The following is a 17,165-nucleotide window of genomic DNA, read 5'->3' as shown; positions in this document are numbered from 1 at the left end:
CGAACACATCCCGATACTTTTTGAACAAGCGGGCAAAGGCTTACCACTCCTGCGGTGTGCAACACGTATTGAGATGGACAAACTTCAGATATTGTTTTGTTCCCAAGTTGACCTGTTCATGCATCATGGTGGAACTATGGGTTTTTCTGTTCCTTGGCCCTTGGAAAAGGTTCTGCAAGTCATAGAGCTTTTCGAGAGATACCACACTCTTGGGGATGAGGTTGCCTTTCTTGTCATAAGCTGCAGCTTACAGAGATTTCTTGTGCTCATTTTTGTCAATCACTGTGTCCTTGAAGACATTAATGTTAGCCATGAAGTGCAGTATATGTTGATCATCATAAAAAACAGGTAAGTTAGTTATGTTGTGAGGGATAGAAGGCTTATACAAAATTTCAATAGTAAACCTATCCCTAAGCGGTGTAAACTTAGCAACTGCGTTAGCTAAGGCATCGATAGCTGCATTAAACGTTCTTGGCACAACAATGATATTGCAAGCTTGGAAGTTAGAGATCAATTGCCATACCTCTTGTTGATAACTTTTGAGATGAGGTGACAAATAGTGCATGGTGTTACATACCTTCCGTACTGCGATTTCTGAGTCACCTACCACTTTGAGCACATCAACATTGAGGCTAATGGATTTGTGCAAGCCTAATATGAGTGCTTCATATTCAGTAGAGTTGTTCATGCACTCGAACTCCAAACGGCTTGAGATCAAGTGTTTCATGTGCATCAAGTCTATTAAGACACACTCGACTCCAGAGCCATCCTGTGTCTTTGATCTGTCAAAATACATGGTCCACAACTCGTATGTACATAGAACACTTGTTGCACTAGTACTACTACTGCTACTGTTACTAGTGTTACAATGTGTTGTACATGTTTCATTTCCATCAGTTGGGAAAGGAAGCAGATCCAATTACGTGTCTGGTGGGGTTGGGGATGGCTGTGCAAGATAACACCCCATCTGTGTTTACAAGAGGCCGTTGTCAAACACGACTTCCGTGAAAGCTAACAGTTCGTTCTCACCATTGATGGGAGTGACATTATGTTTCATTTATCTCTTGGATAACACCCAGATCTGGTTTCTTTTTCCCTTGTATGGAAGCCATAAGTGTGACCAGTCTGTGGCAAAGTATCCATTCAAATTGCTGGACCAGTCTCTACTAAGCAGTAAGGCATATGCTTCTGGTATTTCCATAATGACAATGTTGATGCACTGGTGAACTTAGCCATCATGAGATAACCGGATGATCACATCTTGTAGTTCACTAATGGCTGGTATGCATATTCGATCTAGTTAGATGATCTGCATAGATGTCTTGCTCCATTGCGCATTGATCCTCTTGGCAATGGAGAGTGGTATGATGTTAGCTGATGCACTAGAGTCAACCAAACAATTGTGAACATTGTAGTTAAATATTTCAAATGAGAGCAAGAATGGAGGGCAAAGAGAGTTTGCTTCTTCCATCCGGAGTGTGTTGAGCACAGTTGTATGTAGATTGGGAGATGTTCTTACTCCCTTGCTGGTAGAGGCTATGATGTCTGTGGATGTTTGCCCCAATGCGCATAGCAGAATATCCCGCTGACCCTTGATCTTAGCTAACTCAAACAAAGAGATGTTTGCACGAGTTTTCTTCATATCTTCAACAATATTGTAGTCAAGAGCGGGTAAACTCATCGAGGTGTTTGGGGTTAGACTCGTGTCTGTACTGTCTAATGGAGTGTTCTAAATTTTACTGCTCATGAATGTACTCTTGTTTGCAACTATCTTCCTGGGCTTGCTTTGTGTTTTCTGCTTTGGGACGACTGGTGGATCAACCTTCCTCATTAGTTTAAGCTTTTCTTGCATCTCCCCAATAGTAAGGGGAGCCCCTTGACTTATGAGATTGTATCGATTATCTTTCTTTGGGGGTTGCTTCTCGGTGTTTGTTTTTTGTGTTGTGTGCACACATTGATACATGTTGATCACCTGCCCAACACTTGGTGCTTCATCAGATGCAACATCTTCTTCATCATCTTCATCTTCCCATTGGCACTGCGCATTGTTTCCCATGTTTCTCATATCGTCGCACATCAAGTTTACAACTTGATTCCAATCTGGACAAGTCCTTTCCGAGTGATGGTCTTCATGGAATGAGAAAAATCGGGCTTCATGCACATTTCCTTTTGGAAAATTGAGTTGGAGCTCTGCACTGATTTAGCTAGGTAGCTGCTACTGCCTGATGACATACTCCTCTTCGAGTTTCTGAGAGGCCAGCTACTGATAGATGTATCGACTGTTCATTGCTTCAACTCAGACATTTCTGTTGTCAAGGTCTTGATGAGACAAGTAAGGGTTTCAATGTCACTTGCTTCCTTGTCTTTCCCCTTACTTGCAGCAGCCTCGGGCCTCCTGCTCGCATCTTTGGATTCTTTCATTGGTTCATCATCTTTGATGACTCCAATCGCGCGCAGGTCCTTTTCCACAACAATTGCCTCTTTGCAATTTTCAAGTAACATTGGTTTCACAGCTCACTTGAAGAATTGCACAATGTTGGTCAGAAATGCAGACGTGTAGTAGCTGACAGTGATGGAGTCATGAGGTTTTGTGTTTGCTGAAAACTTGTTCAAGATGTGTGAAAACCCCTAGTTAACGTCTTTCACTTTCTCTTTCGAATCCATCTTGAGAATTCATCAGCAATTTTTTCCAGAAACATTCTCTTGAACATATCCCAGTTCTAGATGGAGTTGACAGGAAGGTTGTGGTACCATACCACTGCTCAGCCATCCAAGGTACACAAAAACAATCTACATGCAACGTCGTCGTAGCATACCTTGAGTGTCTACAGATGTAAGTAGAATGTGTCCAAGTGGTCTTATGCCTTCACTGTTTTGTCGGGGTCAAACTTTGTCAACATATTTTCTGAATGCCTTGGCATCTTGTGCAAAGCACCCAGGAGATCCAATGGTCCCTGAGTCACCCATTTCAAGTTTTGATTAGCCATGTCTTCTTCTTCTTCATACTCCTCCTCTTCTTCAGAATCAGATGGTTCTGCCTCTAAGTTGGTGTTGAGCCCCAAACTTGCATCTTCCCTATACACCTTTCTAGCCTTTTTCCATTTACCGGGACCTCCTAAGTTGTCAAATCATTGCATATTAGTTTAAAAAGAGCATATAAAGTGGTTTCCTAACTATGTTTTGTGTCTGCTGTTTGAATTAGATTTTTTCTCATTCAACTGTGGAATCTTGTCACTTTCCGCAGCCAATTCAACTTTCCGTAGCCTTTTTGTTAAAGTTTATGTTACAGGTGTCTTCAGGCAAATCCAGCCACATGGGCAAGTTGCAAATGACATGGACATCGACCGAGTCCTATTGGCTCAGTCGAATTCACCAAAGAAGGTCATGGTCAAAGGTAGTCAAACAATGGTCAATGTAAGAGTCCTACGGTGACAAAACTCTATTTTTCACCACGTGAAGACTTGCGTGGCCGTTCCTAGATTTCTGGGGACATATCAACACCTGTGGACTGCTCCATGAACCGAATCCAACAGCCACCCTCCATAGATTTAATCTTCACGGCTGCCATAATGCTAGATTCCTGGACGTGGTTGTTCACGTGTCTTTTATCAGCGCAGATTTTAGGAAAGTAGTTATGTCATCCTCTGTTATAACTAAAGTTTTCTCATACGCATAGTAGCTAGCTTTGGGGAATGTAATTTTGACTGTTAACGAGCCCACTGTGCCGTGAATTTATTTCTGTGTTATGACTGCATTTTAATACATGAGAAGACTCTGTTTATAAGCTCAATTCGTGGTTGATTGCTGATTGCCCGAGGTTGTACAGAGGGCCCCTGTACACACCAAGGTTTTGTTAATTGCTGTATAGTTTCATGCTTTATTTCTTTACATTCCTTATGCCATAATCATTCACTTGTATATATTGCACTTCTTATGGTATTAACGTTGATTGCTGTCCATAGTTTTTATGCTTTACAATGCTGTTAACTGATCAGTGTCTTTGTTTCAGATTACAGTAGGCAGCCCGGGCATTTGCACATAGTTTTATAATGACTAATGACATGGAATTATTCTTGTCCTTCTGCTGATTTATTTTTCTTAGTTCTAGTTCCAACACTGTTTTATTTATTTCAGTTTTGCTCATTTACTTTTCTGTAAGATAGATATTAAATTACTCATGTCATTTTTAGTTACCTCCGAAAGCCATAGCGAGACTAATGGTGAGGGATTGAAGTATGAGTGTGTAGTTTGATATTAGTTTATTTTTCTGCAAGTTAGTTATTAAATTGCTCATGTCATTTTCAGTTACCTCCGAAAGCCATAGCGAGACTAATGGTGAGGGATTGAAGTATGAGTGTGTAGTTTAATACTAGTTTTATTTTCTACAAATTAGATATCAGATTGCTCAAGTTGTTTATGATTACCTCTGAAAGCCAGAGCGAGACGAATGGTGAGGGGTCGGAATATGAGTTGATATAATTTTATTTTAGTTTACTTTGCTTGCAATTTTTGGATTTCTTTGAGTTTAGTTTTTTTTATATTTATACAACAGAAAGGATACTGGGTTTCATGATCAATAGTTCACTGTTTGTTTAATTAGAATAGTGGCATATTTTCATTCTCTTTTAGGAATTAATTTCATCATTGCATGTTTTAAAACCTTTTTGCAAGTTTGAAGTTTTGGAAATCATTTTAAAAGACATCATTGCCTTGAACATTTTTTATCCATACTTGTCTTTTAGAATTGCCATCTCACATTAGGGAATCAACAAAGATAAACCCAAGAACAAACTAAAAATCAAAAACGACAAAAAGTAAGAAATCGATTATCTTGCATATATAGTGCGCCTCACTTCAGCAGTTTACGACTCCCGGATCGACAATTAATATAGCAATTTAGGACACTCTAAATTGACCAAACAGTCGGTTGGTTCGTCTCTGCTTCCCCCTCCTAAGCTGCCTTCCCCTTCGCCTCCTGTACCAGATCCGAAGCTCAATATCACGAGGGTTTCCTCTTCTCCTTGTTGGAAGGCTGGAGGTTCCTCTCCATTCTCAACAACTTTTTCTAGACCTTCGAGAGTGGCAAGAACTGCTTCTTCCACTGATGAGACAACAACTCCTGTGGGAGTGTTCTTTGGCTTCTTTGATGCATATGGAAGATCTTGTATTCCTGGGATCAATTCGATTGCTTTCGAAAATTGATGGGTGATGGGATGGACAAAGCGGAGGTGCTGATATGAAATTTCGTGCTCACGTCTAGGAGGTGAGGATTGGCCAACTTCAGAGTTGCACGTAGGTGAGAGAGAGAGTGCGAATTACTGCCTTGACTAGATGATTGATGAGTAGGGTTGAGTGGAGATTCAACCATAAACTACTGGCTACCCTCCTTCTAGCGCTATAAATGTTGACGATGCTGGACCCGCCAACATTTAGGGGATCTCCCCGGTATGAAGTCCCAACTATACCTCACACCGTTTGGTGTAGGAGTCCCATCTGGTATGATGGCCCGATTGCCATTATCTTAAAGATATGCCTTAGATCTTGCTTGTCAGCACATGAGAGTGGTATACTTAGTCTTCAAACAACGAGGTTCGTGTGCCTAGTGAGTGCTTAGTGTAACTTGTGTCTAATTTCTTTCACTGCAGAGGGAGAGGGTGAGAGTGAGTCTCAAGTCGAGAGGGAATAGTCCCAACTCAGGTAGAGACACACAACACAATAGGATATGCACAACTTCCAGCGGAGTAGTCCACATGGATGCGACAGTCACAAACACAAAGTGAACAAATAACACGTACAACACCCAACAGAGTAGTCCACACGAGTGCAACAGATGTTATAACAAGTTTACAAGAATGAGTCTATCAAATGTCCGATGGAGTAGTCCACACGGGCGAGACAATGATAACAACTGATACAACACATTTCCAATAGTGTATGCACTAAAACAACCGAAATAGTTCAACTATCTTAATACAAGTTAAAGCAACATGCATTACAAGCGTCCAAAGAATAGTCTTACAAAAGAATACAATGCATGTATGAAAACATGCTGACTTGTTAACGTGCTTCTGAATTAAGGGAAAGTTCCAAGACATATCCATACACCACACATCACTAACCCCAATAGTGGGGCATTGGAGCCACTACTCGCTCATCAAAGAAAAGACTACAAACTCTCAAGGCTATGTGGGAGGAGCCAAGGTGAAAAGTCCTTTGCATGTTCAAATGAGGGGTATATATAACCAAGGGTGAACTTGACCCTTGTGACACTTCAACTTCCCTCATGATTGTTTGAATTACATGACTCTTCAACTTCATATGTGGGTCTCTTGGACTTCCACGTTACATTACATTGATTACAACACGTATGGACCATAATAGTGATGTGGCCGAGATGACTCATGACATGAATCGACATGACACTGTTGGTATGTTCCTGTTGATGGTGGTGCCCATGTCGAGCTGTTGTGCTACTAAGTAATGAGTGTTCTCTTGGTGTATCATAGCTTCACCTCCGCATGACGATGGTGTTCGCTTGATGTTGCATGTGCATGTGTCCCCTTTGCTGGTACTTGGCATGCTTCATGTGTTCACCTATTCGCGAATAAGTCTCCCAGCATGCGCTCCTTATTCATCCCGTTCATCGTCGCACCATGTTTCATTCATGTACCCATTTTTGCAATCACTCATGACGAGATGACATCAAATCCAAAAATACCCTAGTCTACCATGATGCATCATCTTTGGTTTCCAGGTACAGGTGATCAAAAGAGATGACAAGGCTCTGAAATTGCGTAGAGCACATTTCAGGCCGGGATGCGAGGCTTTTGGGCACTATCAAGGAAAAAATGCACAGAGTTAACTAAGAGGTTGGGGTGAGCAGTCTAGGACAACAATGACATCTACGAGATATCGCTCAGATGGGAGGCAAAACTGCGTAGTTTTTCCGGGGAAGGCAGGGATCAGGTTGTGGGAGCCTGCTGGTCAGAACTCCACAGTTATAGAAGTATCCAAACAGGACATGACTGCGAAGTTTTCGGGTTGAGTGGGGTGCCGAGAAGCAGGTGGACTGTCAATGAAAACTGCGTAGTTTTCAGGAGGAGTGGAGAGCAGGCTAGCAGGGGGGACTGCCTGGCAAAACTGCGCAATTTACCGGGACAGTGTAGTGAAACACAGCGGGTTCCTGTCCCTCATGTCTGCGTAATTTATTTAGGTAGTGAAGGTAGACAGGTTGGACAAATACTGTGTAGTTTGGGAGATGAGTGCAGCCTTGGGTCAATGCTCAAGTCAAATTCTCTGGTTGACCAACGGGAGGCTTGATGGATTGGATTGTGGGAAGAGTAGACTGAGATGGATTCTTGGGAAACTTCTGTGTTGTTCTAGGTGATAGTCAACTGGGTTGATCCTAGAATTGCATAGTGTAGATAGCTTGGAGGGGAGCCTCAAGCTCTACACATTTCTGGGCAATAGTGCTTGGTCACTGAGGGCTGAGACTGCGCAGTGCAACTCAGTGGAGGTTCAATTGATGGAGGGTGGTTTGGTCGATAGATCTTCGGTAAAATGGTTAAGTGTGTGAGCGAGTGAACTCGTGTATACATGACCTTGTGAACACACACTCAACAGGACTCGACGACAAGACACCTCAAACCACATGACAACATATGCTAAGTATGACTGACTAAAGGGTGAGAACGACAAGTGTGACACTTGAGATAGATCATTGAATGATCGTGATGACACTTGTGGGACATTTTTTACAACTTCGTGTGTAAGTGAAATAGATGTTTTCATAGCGAACACAACTCGTACTCATAAAGACAGTCCTTCAACATAGCCAGAACAAGACCGCAATCATGACATTGCAACCAACATGCTAAAAGACGACCAATGATTAGTAAAGCAAAGAGGGTGTAAAGACTCGATAAGAGCTCATGGGATGAGCCTGAGTGTTTGCAATCATCAAGGAAAAATCAAGGAAGGCTTCGAAATTGGATGCAAGCCAAAATTTTGGAGGGTGTTGCAGCCACTACAATAGGTTGTGGAGATTTTCCATTCCTTAATGGCTTTAATTTTGTTAGGGTCTACCTTAACACCCTCATGAGGTATAATATGACCCAGCTATTCCACTTCCTGTACTCCAAAGAAACATTTGGAGGTTTTTTCATATAATTATTTCTTCTCCAGTAGTTTGAGCACCCTGTCAACATGTTGAACATGATCCTTCCAAGACTTGCTGTAGATTAGTATATCATCAAAAAATACTAACACAAATTTTCTAAGGAATGGTTTGAAAATAGAATTCATCAAACCTTGAAATGTAAAAGGTGCATTGGTAAGGCCAAAAGGCATGACCAAAAATTCATAATGACCCTCATGAGTTCTAAATGTTATTTTTGGAATGTCTTTAGTCTTCATTATAATTTGATGATATCTTGAATGAAGATCCAACTTGATGAAGTAAATTGCTCCATGTAATTCATCCAACAATTCATCAATGACATGAATGGGAAATTTATCTTTAATAGTGAGCTTGTTGAGATCCCTATAATTCGGACACATGTGCCATTATCCATCCTTCTTATGCACCAATACTATTGGAACAGAGAAAGAACTTTGACTAGGCTGAATTATATCAACTTTTAGCATTTCTACAACCATACGTTCAATTTCACTCTTTTGGGCATAGGGATATCTGTAAGGCCTGATGTTTGGAGGAACACTTCTTGGAATAAAATGAATAGCATGATCTTGATCACGAATAGGTGGGAGGCCTTTAGGAGTCTCATATACCTTGGAATGATTGTCCAAGACTTTTTGGAGATCTGGAGAAATAGATGATTTCAATGTTTGAATCTCTAGTGAGCATAATTGTGCAATTATGCTTCGTTTTTATTTCTTTAGAAGCTTTTTCATGCCATTAGAGTTGATTATATTTCATGGTTTCCCTACGATACCCCTTAATTCAACTTTCTTTCCTTCCAAAAAAAAATATTCAAGAAAAGTTCTTGGAAATTAAAATATATTGTACCTAAATATTGTAACCATTGGACTCCTAGTACAACATCAGCACCACCCATTGGAATGGAAAGCATTGGACTATTCAGTACATATTCCCCCATGGTTAGCTTGATATTATGGCACTTTACAGAGAAATTTATAGTTCCTCCATTTGCAACTATCACTTGACACTCTAGCATTGGATATAAGAAGCAATTCAATTCCTTGGCTATCTTACAATGAATAAAATTATGGGTAGTACGTGAATCAATCAACACTATTACCTTTTTTTTTTTTTCTTTATATCTCCTTCTATCTTGAGAGTTTGAGGAGTGATAATTATTTCCAATGCATTACAAGATATGGTCGGATTCATTTCTTCTTTCTCTAGGATTGGATGCCTTGATGCGAGTGTCCCTACACAAGTACAAAATGGCTACTTAGTTACTAAAAAAATGACTAAAATTTGCATATAAATGACTATTTTTTAGTAGGTGACCAGTAGTAGCTAATTTACAGTATCTTATAACGCGACCAACTTTTAGTCATTAACTGGTTGTTTAAATTTCATCTTCTAGTAGTATATTTAGTCATTAGTTTATTCATTAATTGCCACAATTAATGACCAAATATATAACAAAATATATTACTATATGATCACCCAATAAAACCAATTAATGACCAAAGAAATATGACTAAAATGTTGGTCGTGTTATAAGATACTGTAAATTAGCTACTAATAGTCATATATATGCAAATTTTAGTCATCGTTTGAAACCAATTAATGACCAAAGAAATATGACTAAATTTTGGTCGTGTTATAATATACTGTAAATTAACTATTAATAGTCATATATATGTAAAATTTAGTCGTCATTTGTAATCACAAATTTATCATTTATAGTAGTCATTTTTTTTTGGTAGTTTCATATTCATTATATAAACGATTGATTTAGTAGTTTATATTCATTTCATTTACTTTCATTAATAATCATTATAAACAACTAATTTAATCATTATATATTCTTTTTATTTGTGTTCATCATTAATCAATATAAACTACTAATAATTTTATGTGTTCATTATTAAATAACATAAATTAATTAGTATGATTTTGCGACTAAATTAAAAAAATGTCATACAATGTGCATGTTCATCTAATATGAAAACAAAAAGTTACATATGTTAATTACAATACTAAATAATATCAATTACAACTATAAATAATTTCAACCACATAAATTGTGTTATATGAAATGTCACAATATGAGTTTCCAACTTAATATTGGTTGGACTACAATTTACACATGAAATATTGTTTCATCACTTCAAAACATTATCATTACATTGCCAAGGCATTGCAATTCAATAACTCTAAAGACTTGACCATCAGTTTGTATGTGTGTTTCTCATGTGGAATATTGGCCTTAAAGGTATCACTAGACCGACTCTCTTCTCTCTATTTTTATGCATTTGTCGCTCCAATGTTATTGTTCTCCTCTTTCTTCAATTCATGATTCTTACCATCAATACTAATTTCCTCTTCTGAAAATGAAAGAATATATAATGCTGAGTATAAGACATGAAAGACGATGAAAAATAGAATATAAATTAAAGTGGACTATAAAATATTTATACAACATATACCTCAACATCAATAATGTCAATGTCGTTTTCCCCTAGAAAAGCAAGAAACTCGAACAAGTTTTGTTTAGTTCGGTGATAGTGGCCACTATGTGGCCAGATGATCTATACAAAAAAAAACAAAAAAAACGTCACCATAAAAAAGAACACCTTAGGAACTTAGTATTCAACCTTAAGGAAAAGCTTAGGCACACTCATGCCAACTGAGTTATATGCTAAAAATCTTAGGTTGTAGATAACCTGTGAAAACAAATGGAAAGAAAAATAAAACATATAACAAATAATAAATATAAAACAATTGATGAGACCAATATAAATCATTTTATTGATTTAAAAAACAACATAAAGATTAAAAAGAAATTAAAGCATATTAAAATAACATAAAAAATAAAAAAGGAAAGGCCAAATTTTGAAATACATGCACAAGCATGATGTTGCTAAAATCAAAAGAGCACGTGGTATATTTAAAGCTTTGAAGGTGGACATATGATTCATTATAGCAAATCATGGACTCATGAGGTAGTTGTGGTGCATTTGTGTCGGAGGAAAGTTGCATTGGTCGAAAAATTAGGCCCTAATCATCCCTGAACGAAAAATTATCTTACACCAGTTGATCTGCCATAACAATTTAAAGTTGTAACCAAGTAAATCTCTCAATGAACCATGAATGAAAAGTGAGTTCATGATAATTTACATGAGTTAACCATATATCCTCATGGAGTTGGTGTGCAGGTCAACATTTTTCATTTTCTTTTATGATATAAATAGGGTGAGAGGGGAAGGGCAGACTCAACTTCCAAGTGATCCATCTGCATATTCATCTTGAATTGGCCATTTTTTTCTGTTGAAATTCATAAATGGATATCAATAGAAACAAAGATCAGTAGGTCAAACATAGACTCTGATCATGGCAGAAGGTGAGGAGTGCAATGGGGGATATGGGTCTCTACTAGACTGGTTGGACATTAGCGATGAGAGATCATCAATGGGGACTACCCCATCGTAGACCAAGAGCATGCAGACTTTTGGGAAGTTGCATTGCCTACCATGGACAACCATCTCGAGACTTAGTTTGTTATGGAACCATCTTTCAACAACAATGATTTGGTTACCCCAACTTCCTAAAAGGGCGACGTAGAGAGATTTTGGGTAGAACCTTTCGTGGTATGTGTTTGTATGGATATGATTGTTGAATTTTTTTCAATTATGTATTTCTGGTAGTATATGCAATGTGTATACCCTGTTGAATATTTGTTTTGTTGGCAAGTTTTTGGTGTATCAGATTGAATTATTTTAATTTTGAGTTTCTATTACTCTATTCTCTATGTGTATTTTTTTATTTTGAAAATTATGTTAGATGCATAGCAATTGTTCCATTGAATTTCATATGCATGTAGTTATTTGAAGCAATAGGTAATATATTCAAAGTGAATCTATTAGTCCCATGAATGTTAGAAGTGTTGTTAGGATAATATGAAGCAACCCATGAAGATGTAACACAAATAGTGGACTCCAAAGTCAGAGGTTGACATGCCACGTGAAAAGGGTAATTATTTCACCAAAATTGCCAGGGAATATGCATTAGGTCTTTTCCCATCGAAATTTGTGAGGGACGCCCATTTTTTTGAAATTTCCCAGGACTTGTACCTGCCCTTATGCATCTATAAGTCATGAGGGGTGTGTATTTGTTTTTTCCTTTGAAATTCATAAGGGAAGCCCCTTTTGCTGAAATTGCCTTGGACTTGCACCCATCGTTGTCCTTTTGTAAGTCATGAGGGGTGTGTATCTATTTTCTTCCTTTGATATTCATAAGGGAAGTCCATTTTTGCTGAAATTTCCTGGGACTTGTACCCATTCTTGTCCCTTTGAAAGTCATCATGAAGGGTATATATTTTTCCGAACTCACCTGGGAATTGTATCTTGGCTCTTCGCTTTTAGGTTCACGTCATATGTCTGGGGCATAATTTCACATCACTGTAATAATGCCTATACAAATATCCAGTTATAATTATATTTTACTTTCTACTATAACTAGATATCTACATATATTAGGAGGCTCCTATACTTTCTGAAATGCATGTCATTCATTCGAGGTTCAAATTTGACTCTTTAATACTACCTCGTCCACCACATGTTGTCTCAACTACTAGACTATAGTCCAATTAACATCATCTTTTCCCTATAATCATGCATTTCTAACTTTAAGGAAGGAGGGAGGGGGATGCCCCAATTCATGAAAAAAAATTCACTGGAAATTCAAGTTTTGATAGTCAAGAGATTTTTTGGGTCCAACTAAATTCATCTAAATTTAATGTCATTTTAGTGGGGACATCTTTACTCACGTCCATCTTCATGAAAATTCTAGCACATGGTACAATCACCTTTCCTTAAATAGGACCATCAGATAAGACACAAAATATAAACTGTTTGGGAAATTTATTTTACTATTTTTCATATGAGAGGCTCATGCCCTGGAATAGGCTTTGAAGCAAACAATTATAACATTTTAGTTGGGAGATGTTTACTCACATCCACCTCCATGCAAATTCTGGCACAGGAGACAATTGTCTTTCCTAGAAGTGGAATACTAGAGAAGACACCAACTCTTTGAACTGCTTATGAAAATTCTTTTACTATTTTTCATATGAGAGGCTCATTCTATGGAAGAGGATTTGAAGCAGACAATTATAACATTGGAGTAGATTTACCCTCTTGTTATTTATGTTATTTATGTTGATCTTCAAGGATTATTTTATGATTCTGAGCAAATCAAAATAATTTGAAATGAGATATGTTGCTCTTTTCCCCTCTAATTCCCCTCACCTTAAAGCTCTATGTTATGGATTATATTGTTCTAGGTAGATGGCAGAGAAGAAGGCACTACTGATATTTCTGCCACTGATTTTATTATTCATTCCACAACTTTGACTAGATAGATTTCTGATGTGCATTTCCTTATAAAACCAAAAATGATTAATATGTTTCTTTGTTGAATGCATAATGATGTGGAGGATTCTACAAGATAACCAAGAAGAGAAAAAGAGATAGAGTCTCAAGTGAATATGCCAAAGGAAAACTCTGGAATGTCTTTGAAAACACTGCAGCCTCACCCCACACAGGAGACAGTTTGGATCATGGCAACCACTGCCTGGCCCCAGAAACTAAGTTCTATGCATGGAGAAAAATCAGACAATCAATTAGATTTGGATGCCACATGAAACAACAACAACAACGATAATAACAACAACAGTAACAATAGCAACAAAAAAGGCAGATTAGGTGGATGCCAGAGTAGTCCACCTAAACTTCCCAAGGAATCGAGATGGGTTGAACAACTACTAAACCCTTGTGCAGTAGCTATAGACAACAATAACATTGTTCGCATTCAAAATCTCATATGGGTCCTCCATGATCTTGCATCAATCTCAGGTGATGCAAACCATAGGCTTGCAGCACATGGGCTAAGAGCCTTCATTTCCAAGATCATGCATCTTGACGCATCTCTTCCTTGCTCAAAATTCCTCTCTACAGATCCAAAGTTGTTTCACATGGCTTTCATCAAGTTTCATGAGGCAAGTCCATGGTATCAGTTGTTGTACACCATAGCCAATAAATATTTGCTCGAAGCCTCTGAAGACAAAACCAATAAATCTCTTCATGTAATAGACATTGGTGTTTTTCATGGAATACAATGGACCACATTCATGGAGGCATTGGCTAGAAGACTAGCTAGGCCTCCTAGTCTCCAAAGGCTAACTATCATAGCAAACACTCTTGGGGCACCCTTTTCAGCTAGACCTCCTTCTAATGACTTCCCTAACCATTTGAAGAGGTATGCAAAGACTTTGAACCTTGATATGGAAGTCAATTTCATTGCACAACCCCTAGATTCCCTTACCAGGGAAATCCCTAAGGGTTAAAGAATACGAGGCATTAGCTATCTGTGCACAATTTCATCTTCATCAACTCTTAGGGGAGGGCTTGGACAAAAATGAAGGCAAAGACAATCAGTTAACATTAGTTCCCCCTCGTGACAAGTTCATCAAATTCATAAAGGACCTAAATCCCCAAGTGTTTTTCTTGAGTGATAATGATATAGACCATTCATCTCTTGATTTCATAGAAATATTTAAGAACTCTATAAACCATCTATGGAGATTATTGGATTCCACCAGCGTATGTTTCAAGGGGAGAGAGTGCAAGGAGAGGTGTATGGTTGAAGGTGAGCCTGGCATGGGGTTGGTTAATAATGTAGGATATGATAGTGCTTCTCATGTGAAGAGAAAAGAGAGCCATTTGAAGTGGGTTACTAGAGTTAGGGAAGGGGGATTTTTGTGTCATATCCTTAGTGACAAAAAAATTCATTGTGCAAGAGCTATTCTTCATAAACGTGAATCAAATTGGAGATGCATTTAGAGGATGGGTGTATTTATCTGTGGTTGAAGAGTCATCCTGTCACCTTTTTTTGTATTTGTGGAAGCCATCTTTGAACGAGTCTACATGAGCAGACTCCTTGTTTCATTCATATTCTACAAATATTATGCATTTATTTTGTCATTAACTTCTATATTGTTGTTTCATATGTATCACACATAGAAATGTACATAATATCTGGTCCCTTGAATTTTTTACTTTGGCTCAACTTCAATTCTTATATTTAACTGAAAAAAGAAAGGATACAAATAATAAATAAAAAATGAAAATTTCATCCATTTATCATTTGATGCTCAATTAAAATCATTGTGTTGTAGTTTCACACAAGAACCTTAACATCATTGTCGATCGTTTTACCTTCACCCTATATATATAAGCCGTAGTCTACCTGTTATATGTTGTGGAGATTTTATGGGCATATTTTCTATTATAATTTACACATAATCCAACAAGGATTTATTACAATTATATGTGAGCGAATTGATCTCATTCAAACTAGATAATTCAGTTTTGGACAACGTACTTGAAGAGAAAATTGCAACTTTTTATTCTAGTATAGTACAAAAATAGGGGGACTCTACTTTCCCACTACTAGTACACATGCTCCAGGGTGAAAAATAATAGGAACAAAGGACAAATATGCAACATACTTCTCCGTAAATATTTCGTTGCGGGGCAGGATACCGACAAATAAAGGATTATTGCTTGACTGTGTACTTAGATAAGAAGTAGGTTCCACATGCAACATCCACTCCAAATGCTCCAAAAGTGAAAAAAAAAGATACAAAAGAAGATGTGAATCTGTGGGCAGTTCCAGAGTCCATCTTTTGTTTAAATTGTCATAAAATTCCCCTCTTCCTTCAAAATCATACTTCTTCACACATGTTCCTTCTGCAAGTTCTGCACATTTCCCCATACAAATTAGAACTGTACTTAGGAACTTACCACTTGATTGAGAAAGTTAGCAACCCAGATTGGTATTAGTCAAAATCACACCTCAATATGTTTTTACCTTTAATCCATTGTACTGTGTAATCTGCGTGAACACTACTTTGAGGTAACAACCCCTTAACCCACTCTCTTTTCATCAATGCACGCAACCTTTGATGCTCAGTCACGACATCCAAACATTCTTGAATAAGAGGATTGAAAGGTTTCCCTTTCGGAGGTTAAAGGCCTAGTAAAGATGGGGTTATGGAGCTACATTCAAGATAAAATTCAACACAAAATAATTATAGATACAAAGAATACAATTTGAATAGAAAGTATTCAAATATGTTAAACAGAAAACATGTTAAAAGGCGGAGCACTACATTATTTCTTTGAAACCTAAGCATTTCAAGCCTAAAAGTGACCCAACATTAAGGAATTAAACATTGAGCTTGCAAAGAACTCATCAGATATAGAAACATTGAGGTTTTAGAGTGACTTGTAACGCAATGCTCAACCTTTTAACAACATAAAATTTGCACCCTACACTTTTAGGTAATGTAACTTACTAGGAGGAGCATCTCATGCTTGTATGAGAGTATCACACAACTGATGAAGAAATCCATCCTCATCAAGGGTAAATGTTGTCTCCAACTCATTAGCAACATTATTAGATGAAGCAACAGAAGAGACTCCATAATTTGGTACATTACTACCTAGTTATGTTAAGGTGATAGAAATCCCAAGCTTTGCTGCTGCTTGCATGAATCATCTTGGAAAGAACACAAATCAATATTCAAAATAAAATTTGATATGTAAAAAATTAAAATCACACATTTGGGAGTAAGTATATTTTGAGAAATCTATTACCTAGATATGAATGGTTTCAATTTTTTGAACAAGAGGATTAAGAAAAACTTCAGAGAACCACTGCCTTATCTGATTTCTCCATTGCTCAATATGAGGGTAAACACCCAAGTTTTGAAAGACTTCCATGGATTTATCCAATGACATCAAAGGGGGGATATCTGCAAAGTGGTCGCCTGAAAACAATCTCCTGGAATGTGAAGGATATGGCTGTAAGTCAGGTATATACCTTCCAACATTTCCAGACGACCATATTTGAGGTACACTTTGTTCTTGTTGAAATGGAGGGTTGT

At 37.8% G+C, this 17,165-nt stretch overlaps 1 pseudogene; it reads left to right on the top strand.

The window, feature by feature from the left end:
* Positions 1-136: 136 nt before the first annotated feature.
* LOC149175632 (protein NODULATION SIGNALING PATHWAY 1-like) lies at positions 137-15,131 on the top strand (annotated as a pseudogene).
* The last annotated feature ends 2,034 nt before the right edge of the window (positions 15,132-17,165 follow it).

Source organism: Pinus tabuliformis, chromosome 4_1 (assembly GCF_031772625.1).
Source record: "Pinus tabuliformis cultivar Carrire ecotype Pingquan chromosome 4_1, CPIR1, whole genome shotgun sequence".
NCBI classification, from domain to species: Eukaryota; Viridiplantae; Streptophyta; class Pinopsida; order Pinales; family Pinaceae; genus Pinus; species Pinus tabuliformis.
The sequence above is the reverse complement of the archived record's forward strand: the minus strand, read 5'-3'. Positions and strand labels throughout refer to the sequence as shown.